Source organism: Odontesthes bonariensis, chromosome 18 (genome assembly GCF_027942865.1).
Source record: "Odontesthes bonariensis isolate fOdoBon6 chromosome 18, fOdoBon6.hap1, whole genome shotgun sequence".
Lineage (NCBI taxonomy): Eukaryota > Metazoa > Chordata > Actinopteri > Atheriniformes > Atherinopsidae > Odontesthes > Odontesthes bonariensis.
The window spans coordinates 8,147,598-8,157,367 of record NC_134523.1 but is presented as its reverse complement, the minus strand read 5'-3'; the positions used below and the strand labels follow the sequence as shown (position 1 = coordinate 8,157,367).

General features: G+C 42.0%; 1 protein-coding gene across 13 annotated transcripts in view; it reads left to right on the top strand.

Annotated features, from left to right (window-relative positions):
* Nucleotides 1-3,026: 3,026 nt before the first annotated feature.
* adgrb2 (adhesion G protein-coupled receptor B2) overlaps nucleotides 3,027-9,770 on the top strand; it is a 253,955-nt gene continuing 247,211 nt past the window's right edge. For all 13 annotated transcript variants that reach the window (XM_075449014.1, XM_075449024.1, XM_075449016.1 and 10 more), the window contains exon 1: nucleotides 3,027-3,851. The gene's annotated coding sequence lies outside the window, so the exon portion shown is untranslated. The remainder of the gene's footprint in view (nucleotides 3,852-9,770) is intronic.

Below are 9,770 nucleotides of genomic sequence, written 5' to 3'. Positions count from 1 at the left end.
TGCAGGTCAACTTCGGTGCAGCAAAATTTGTATTTCTGTTGAGGAATAATGCAAATGAGGGAAAAATAAGAGAAATAAATGTGACATGAGTCACATAATAGTTTGAATAGTGCATTCAAGTCCTTTATTTGAAAGCGCAATTTCCCTGAACATGCTGCTTCTGTGAAAATGTCTGACTAAAAGTCAGAAAAAGTGATTATAAAGTTTTGTCGCTGATCAATGTGCCATTTTTAGAGGTTGAATGTTTCTATACAGTATTTACATGTAAAAGTTTTGAGCAAAAGATCTCAACTTCACGAAATGTGGTAACAAAAGAACATTGATACCACCATGTCAAAAGAGTTTGCTTCTTAAACCATCACATTTGTTGTGGAGATGAAGCTAGTCCTCCTAACATATGTCTTGTTCGTGCTAGGTAAATAGCTATTATGGTTAAGGTAAGAAAAAGTTTGAAGGAAATTTCTGTGTCTGCGTGTGTTGGCACCAAGTTTCCTTAGTGGTGGAGCTCTCCATTGTGCTGAAACCTTCCGAGCCGTTCTTGTATGTAAGCTCCACTGTGTGCCTGAAACTATGATTTGGAAACTTTGAAGAGCTCTCCATGGTGCTGCAACAACCTTTGCAAACTTGGCTGTCCGTTCCATCACTCTTCTTTCATTGTGTGACGGTTTCAGCATTTCCTTTCACTCTTTGTTCTGAGCGACAAGGTCATTGGTGATTAATTAATAGGGAAGGATGACAAGATATTCATTTCTATAGCTATTAAACCAGTGTTTCATTGAGCTTTCATTGCACCATCGAAGGAGAGCATGATAATATAAGTTCAGTACTTGTGGTTCAAAACGTCAAAACCATGAATAGATCCAGTGAAATGTGACTAATTAAAAAACTAACAATATGAAGAGCACTTTGTCCCCCCCACAAACAGAAGACATATTCAGTTTGTAGTTAATTTAAATTTTAAATTAAGGGGAATTTGAATAGCACAGTATAGCTTTCCATTTCTATTATGCTTTTAGTGTTTGTTTTGGTTTAGGATAAACAACCGGAGGCTTGCAGTAGCTTCCAACATTCCCAATTGTTTAACGCAGGAGAAACATTTATAGTCTTGACAATAATTATTCCGTCTCTATGCGCATTTATGCAAAATAGGCTATTGTAGTCTATGAAAAATGTCCCTCTCCACTGATGTTGTTATTCTAAGATGCTGTCTTGCCAAAATGGCAGGGTTGACTGATGCTCACATACCTTTCTGGACATTTGGTATGTAGAGGAAATGAAAGTCTGTGCATCATCGGTTTTGTGCCTTCTATTAGAGGAGTTAACCTTATCAGAATCCATTTTTCAATTATTCATGAGAAATTATGTATAGTAAAGGGAGATTCCTATCAGTTAGTGAGTGAATTAAAGGTGAAAAATTTTTCACGAGTATATGCAGCTGCTGAATTTGTTCAACAGCGTGTTCTAATGCTAATAAATGGGAACAGCTATCACAGTCACAGGTGTGCTTTTTGATCTTTGTGATTTCATTTGGTCCAATTTTGGAGCCCACAAAGTAGATTCTAAGCATCCTCTACGGCAGAAGGAAACATTTTCATAAAAAGTCTCATATGAGACATACAGAGGTGGAGAAAAAATTGCGATTGACGGATCATTTGACAATGGCACATTAATAAAAACCTTAGTTATCTTTTGATAGACTTAAGCAAAAACACCATTCGGTCCTGATATGTCAGTTTATTTTAATTTGCATTCAACAATCTAACACATAAACAAAAATTCATCATGCAATTAATAAAATCTGGACATTTGATAAAATGTATGCTCCTCAACTCTGAGGACTGATTTAACCCCTCCTAAGCCATGCAGCACATAAAAAAAAAATCCAGAAAATCAAGCCAAGGTCTATTTACATATAGATAAATGTGTAGACTCTAAATAAATGTAGTAGTTTCATTTTTAAGGCAAATGGACTTGCTGTACCTGTAGGTTTGCTGGTTAATATCCAACGTCTGACATGCCATAATCTGCCAGGCGTGGACCCGTGATAGCTTCTATTTTCTCTGTATCATTTGCAGCTGTGTGCAATGAGCCCAGTGGTGAGCAATTTTCAAATCTGGGCTGTTAAAGTAATACGGTCCACTTTTGTCTTCAGAGATAAGCACTCGACTTCCACGCTGTTGTCCTCTGCTGTTTTTCAGCACCTATGTGTTGACTTCTAATGGAACAGCAACTATTGTACAGTTAGGTCTGACTCTATTCCAAATAAAGGTAAACTGATTTGATAAGTTAAGTGGAACTGAGAGTCGAAATTTAGTGACGGTTGAATTAATGGATGCTTAGCAGTCAATCAGAACTGTAGAGCTGCAATGCTGCAATGCTGTGGCTTCCTCTCCACAGCCAAGCAGTCTAAAGGAGCACTTGAGTTGACTAATATACCATCACTTTTTTCTCCTCCTCATGTAAATATATGCAGCAAGGCGCCCCGAGGTCTAATCAGATCATTTACTGTCAAGGGAATGCCATGAGAAAAGGGTTGTACAAAATCCCATACTGAGGCAGTGAAGCCGTGAAACTATGATAATTGGATGTTTTGAAAGAGTTTTAGCTTTTGAAACTCATCCAAATTCACAGGATTGACAATGGAAATATAGCAAGTTCCGCATTTCTCTTATGAAGGGCATCTGTCAGCACAGATATGTATTAGATCGTTTCTCAGTCACAACATTTACTCATTAATGATGTGCCCTTTGGGATTTGGATTGACTGTATGCAGATGGAGGGAAAAATGTTGTAGATACTGCGAGATGTGGCCCAATCTAAGTAAGACAGTTGGTGAGACCATGGACATCCAAATATGCAGAGTTGTCCTTTAAAGAGTATGTGAATTTGACATCATGTGCACTTGCTGTATTTGGAAACTGCGCGGGCTGACGTCAGTGAAGGTAGGAAGAGAGCAGGAGGGTATGGGGGGGTATGGGGGGGTGTTCCGCTGTGAACGCGCCTGACGGATCCCCGGCGGAGGGCAGCGAGGGCGCGCATCTCAGTCCTCCGCTTGTGAAGCGACTGCAGGGGAGCCAGATGCCCGACTGCGAGCAGCTGCCTGTGGATCCCTATCCCGAATACCAGAGCAAGCAAGAGCCACTGACACATATCACCCTGTGACTGGGGAATTGGACAGAAGGGGGGCAGTAAAAGGAGTTAGAATTGCCTCTTTTTTTATTTCAACCCCCCTTTTCGGTCTCTCTGTTTCGGTCTCGGTTTCAAATGAAGAGCTTCCTTGGACTTGGAGTAGCGGGCATCATTAGAAAAAAACGCCGTTATCCCACTCTGCCCCTGATGCTGCTGCTGCGGCGCTGCTGACTGTGAGCGCGTTCTCCCAGCGCTTTGGAATATACGGAGTGCTTCTATGCACCAAACCATGGAGATTATATGACGTGGATTTATGTTTTCAACAAAACTGGACATCTACAGTAACAACCGCCCTTCTTATTATTTAATTTTTCCATCGCGTTTTTGCCTTCTTCTCATCTGTTCTTTCGTTTAATCTGTACCTACTTTATGCTTATTGTGTCCTTAGCTTTTCTACCCTGTTTTGACTCATTTGTTTTTATTGGTTTATTATTATTTTTTTTTACACTTATTCGTTTTTCTGGTCCGTTTCGGACTCGCAGAAGTGGGATGCCTCGTGGAGAACATTTGAGGGGGGAAGCTTCCGCGCAGCACCGAGGGTGAATGAATGATAGTCTCCTTCTCCATCTGAGACGTGCCATGGATGGGAAACTTAATTTGTATCCACGGAACCGATCGGGGAATAGCCTTCGCCTAAAATAACTACTGCTGACAGCGACCAGGTAACGTGTTCTGTGGACGCATCTCAACGTTTTTCTTACTTGCTGTGTCTGTCTTGCATATTTCATTACTCTGTTCTTGATGTCCATGTGGAAGAATTTCTACTGACCCATACAGCCTTAGAATCGGACAACAGGACAATGATCACCACCTGTCCGTGTCTAGTTTCACAAGACTAAGCCTCATTGGCAGTTTTTTTTTTTACAGTGGGGATGTGTGATCTGCGAGCCTGAAGGAAAGTAGCGGTCACATAAAAATCCCCCGCGCACATTTCAGCAGTTCACTCCCACTAACAGAGCACAGGTGGGCAGCAGAAGACCCCTGGATTCCAAATCCCTCAGTGAGAAACAACATATAGCTGTATGATCGCCTCTAAAGCCGCTAGCAGAGCTGTAACTTTGCGCAGTGGTCAAAAGAAACACGCACACACTCACGCGTGCACGCGCAGCCTGCACAGACACTTTTATTACCACCTTCCACACTCGTTTGCCTTTCTCGATGCATTTGCGTGCCCACGCCCCCCTCTTTCCTCAAATATCCATAATTCTGGGTTATTGTTGTTTTTTTTTATTTATTTCTTTCTTATCTCCCCTCGTGTGGGGGTTCCACGATGCAATTTTGAGTTTTGAATAGCAATGATAAACAGAGCTCATCCACCCGCGTGGATGCTTCTTTTCCAGCACCTCTTCCCTAATGACTGGAAATTATTCTTGGCAGGAGGCTGTCTCCTCTGTGGCCTGATTATAGCTTTAGGTTAGAGGGGCAGATGCTGAATTTCCCTGCGCACTGTGCGCCTGAGTGAGTGGGTGCCTTCTCCCGTTGAATGTTAAAGAGCCAGGATGTACCGAGGAGCGTGCACTGGAGATTGAAAGGGAGGGGAGGGGGCGCTCCTTGACTAACATCCGTACTGGCATCTCATCGTGCGACATAAAAGCCCTTTGAAAGCTACCTGATCACGCGCTGAGGTCCGATTGATTTGTGGGGGCGATTTTACTTGTAGCGCCTCTGACCGTGCCGTGCATCTGCCGCAGTGCCGTCTCCTGTTATCGTACCTCTCCCGCTATATGTCTCCCTATTTAAAAGTAAGGTGATCAGCATGTGAGGCTTCATGGAGTTTGAGAGAAAGGTTCCACAGACGTTTGCCTTTGGAAGCGTGCAGGTGTCTCCTGTGACGCTGAACGGGAATGGCATGCAGGACGCGACAACAGGAGTGCAAAGGAGCCTCCAAGCATTCTCTCTCTCTGTCTGTTTTCTCTATCCATCTGTTGAGCCTGCAGTACGTGCGAACTCCTTGCACGCATCCGGACTGGAGCTTAAATGACGAATAAAACAAACAAACGAAAAAAACCCTCACACATGGAAGTAGAAAACTCGATTCTTTTTCCTAAGTACTGCGTTATGTTAAATAATTTTCTCAGTTGTCTACTTCTTCCACCACTGAGCCTAAACTCTGTTGCGGCAGCCTGTGTGTGAGCTGGTGGAAGCTATGCAGGCGCATTGATTCGTGAGCAGTGACTGTGTCTTTGGTTTTTTTAATCAAATCTGGATTAACGCGTCAAGCACAGCCCAAAGTATACTGTTGTACTAAAAAATCGTTTGCTGGAACAAATCATTGCAAAACTACAAATCTACATAGGAGCACACATCCACGTGACGGGACTGCTGACTTTTCTTTGAAGAACTCTGCGCTGCATCCCCGTGTGCAGACATCACCTGGTCTTCTATTTAAACGCAGTGAATAACCGTGTTTGTTTAGTTTATTTGGGGATGGGGTTTCGAGTTTTGCATAATGCTTTCAACCAAGACGAGCAAGCCACAGATGGAGGCTGAAGCACAAGTTGTGAAGGGGCAGCCTTCCCTCAAGATTTGGAAAAATGTCAAAATGATTTTCGACTGATACTCCTAACTCCCGATAGACTGAAGAGCTTAGATGAACACTGGTTTGAAATGCTGTAGTGGTTTCAAGATGAAGTTCAGTGTCAGTGCCTAAACGACAGTATCAAATTCTCTCTTCCTTTAGTAACATTAGAGTATGTCCAAAGATTTACCATCCAATACTTGGCATATGGAAATTATATCGGTGCTAACTTCAGATGATGTTTGGCTATGACTGATAGAGAATGCTCAAGATGGTCCAAGATTCAACACCTTGGACAGCCAAACCATCATAACCGCATTCAAAAAGCCACACATTTAGCAAGGGCGTCCCACCTGAAAGTATTTCAATGGAAGGTCTTTTGAGAGAAATGTTCTCTATATTATCCAGAAAGTTGACACTGGTGTTGCTGTGTAACACATAACACTCAAGAGAAACAAATTAGTTCTCATTCAAAAAATGATTCCCAGAAATGACACCAAGTCTCTATCATAGATTGGTGGAGTACACACCTCACTTTAGGGCTGTGAGCCTCTATTTAATAGAATTTAGCAATACCTCAATGTGAAAACACAGTTTCAGCTAAAAGTGTCATGCTGCCTATTTTACTTACGTAAACATTTCTAAGTGCTAATATGAAAATGTGTTTGATGTTAACAATAAAAGTATTTTGTGTCAAAAATGTAATTAGTTAGTTACTCAATACTAGCATTGCGCTGTTGGAGCTAGTTGAGATGGAGTTAATTTATAAGTTTGTCAAATATTTGTTGATAATATCGATTAGTCTGCTGGTTATTCTCTCCATTAATGGATTCATTGGATGTAGAAATCTTGAAAGTTGCCCTAAACCATCATGAAGATAGTTTGTAGACTTCAAAGGATTTGTGTGCGCAAGTATTTATTTGCCAAGTAACTACAGCTATCGTATACATGTAGTCAAATAAGATATGATGTTGTGGACTACAAGTAAGAAAGGGCATGGAAAGAATTGGTCAGATTAGATCCTGGGTACAATAAAAGGTAAATGTATCCAAATACCTTCCATTATAGACTTGAAAGTATTTAATCACAAAAACCGTTTCAGATTTGATCATTTTTATTCTGCTGATATCAGTTAGAATTGGATTAGAAGTTAGTTTCTAGAGATGAAAAAACACATTATTATTGAGGAAAACACTTGTTAACATTGATTGAGCCAGAACACAAACACCCTCTTTGTGTTTCTTAAATCTCTTGTTTGGATATGAGAATTATCCGATAGCTTGTGTACATGGTTTCTACCATGTTCCACGTTGGCTCGTACAAAGTCTTGTAACAGAACTGCGTTTATTGCACATGGCGCCAACTTTGTATCTGCCTTATTCAACAGCTAGAACGTATTTGTACTTTCCTTATGTTCTCGCTCCACTGCTACTTGTGTTTTCCTTGCCAGTTTGGTTTAGGCCTATTCCCACAAACATCTCCAGAGATTTTCTTCCATTCCATCAGGAGGAGCCGCTTCATTCGGATCATCTTCCAGGCTGGATTTGCTTATTCTCATCCGTATCGGGATCCAAAAGAAGATCAAGTGCTTAATTTACAATTGTAGTTAGTGCCTCGCTCATTCTGCCAATACCCCAAAATGACGTGCTGGAAAAAAAGGGCCGTACATATTGTTCCAAACTGGGTATAGATAGCTCTCATTTTTGAGCTCCATGAAAAGAGGAACGAGGTATCTAAGAAAGAAAGACCTGCGCGGTTAATTATGGGAACAACTCACTTCAAATGAGGCGTGAACAATATAAAGACTTTATGACCATCCCAGTCATTCATTTTACATTCTTGGATGTTGATTGTGACAATTCTCTCTAAACCTTGTGACAATTAAATGAAAGAAAAAAAAAGATGATTTTTTTTCTCTCTTCCAAAAACTAATGAACAGGTCAGCTCAGACTAAAGCAAAGGAGGATGGTTAAACAGAACAGAGAAATGAGACAAGGAGTGATGACTGCACTGTCAGTGAACGATCGTTTCAGCAGCTGCTGGAAGTGCAACACAGATGACAACGTGACACACATCAGCTGAAGATATATTAAAACCAGCCTGCTCGGTGGCAGTTTTATAAGACCTGTAAATGTGATACTAACAGCATCTTCAATATCCACCCACATGTCACGCACAAATGCTGGCAATGAAATCTTTCTCTCTTTCAAACGCACACTCCACTTTAACCTCTTCCTCATCTGCCCCTCGATTTTTTTAAAATCTCACTTTTTGCTCGGGCAACTCAGAGGAAGACCATTTATCAGCACACGCACTCATACACACAGCAAGAGGGAGAAATCCCGGCACGAAGAGTGATGGTGGTGCATCAAGCTGTGCATGTGCACACATGCATGCTGCTCAACTAGTGCATATGGACTGAGGGCCAGGCGACAGCTTGGTCCTGCCTGGATCACTGCACCCTGACTGGGACATTGTTCCTCTGACACTCCTCCCCTTACATGTGCAAAAACACACTTCCTGCCCTTCACTGGCCTTTCCCTAACAAGCTCTTTTTCCTTTCTCTATTCCTAACGTTCAAGCCCTGTGCATCTGTTGTGCTCCTACGAAATTTTAATTAGGCTTCTCATTACTTCTACAATTTGCAGATTTTTTTTCCCCCTTAACTCTGTGGGAGGATTTGCTCTATGATCTATAGCAGTGATGCTGAGGTTGGTGTATCATTTCAGGCTGGGCACAGCTATCCATTTTCATCGCTGTGGTTGGCTAAACCTCTTGAGGTAACACTCACCGACAACTAAACATGAGGCTTTTTTTTCTCCTCACATTTAGAATCTTTGCTGTCATCGCCCTGAAAATCAGCCATCACCAACCAAGGCCACTGCCTAGCAACTCAGAGAGGGCAAGTGAGGGAAAAACATACGATAGATTATTGGGTTGAAGGAGGGGTCAGACAGATGAACCAGGGCACACGAGTTGAACCGTTTCTTCCTCTTTGCTTCCCTCCTTTGCATCATGTAGCGCGCCCTCCTGCTTTGTATGTTCTGCCATGCTCCATTTGGAGTCACAGATGCTTCTGTCACCGGGGCAGCATTCATTTGGCTCGGCCCTGGGTGACTGTGTCAATATTTGCAGTGAGTGCCATTTTGGTTTGGGGCATCCTCTGTAAGCACGAGTGAGCTTGGGCGAGGCTATAGCTAAAGGAAAATCAACAGGAAACAAAAAACAAACGGCCCAATAGACTTGCACTGTACAATTAATTAAGCCTTTTGGCAAGAATAGTGAAAGGATGAGGATGCGCCTTCTTGAGAATAGATAGGTTGAGTTTGCAGGGGGAACGGTGGGGTAGGGGTGCACAAAACAAATTAATTGCCTCGAATTGTTGCGATAATTCACAACTCTGATTGATATTGATTGCAAAAAGGATAAGCTACTGCCACAATAAAACCACAGAGATCGGTGATTCAATGAGGTTTGTATTAATAAGTCCCTTATTCAAATATAAACAAGGAGACTTTGCTGGGCAATGACTCTGCATTTTTAGAATGTTACTTTGTGCTGTCCAAGCTGCGTCTCTGTGTGCGCAGGGTCTTGGTTTCGTGACTGACTCCATCTCAGCAGTAATGTTTGCTTTTTATGTAATATTTTTTCATAATGTGTGGCCCTTGGGGACTCTGAAAGAGCGAGAGCTGGTAGATTGTATTGATTCAGAGCATCTAAAGCTGCTGTTTTTCCGTGCAATACAGGAGGGCCCACGAGGATTCTTTAAGTTAACGTGTTTTCATGATTGCTTTTTCTCAGCAATTTACAGGACAAGCCTTCTCCTTGCATTCCCGGCCCAACTCTGTACCTTATCTACTGCTCGTTTGGATCTCTCTCCTTGTCTCTGCCACAGCATTACCGTGCTCACACTTCAAAACGCAATTTTTCTCAATTTGCTTGTTCCTATTGCGTAATATAAAATGTCCAAACTTCCTTTATCCACAGAAGCACACATACTGCAGCTTCTCTTCTTAGGCTCAAGCGAAGGCAGGCACCTAGTTGCACTGTTTAACTTAGTGCT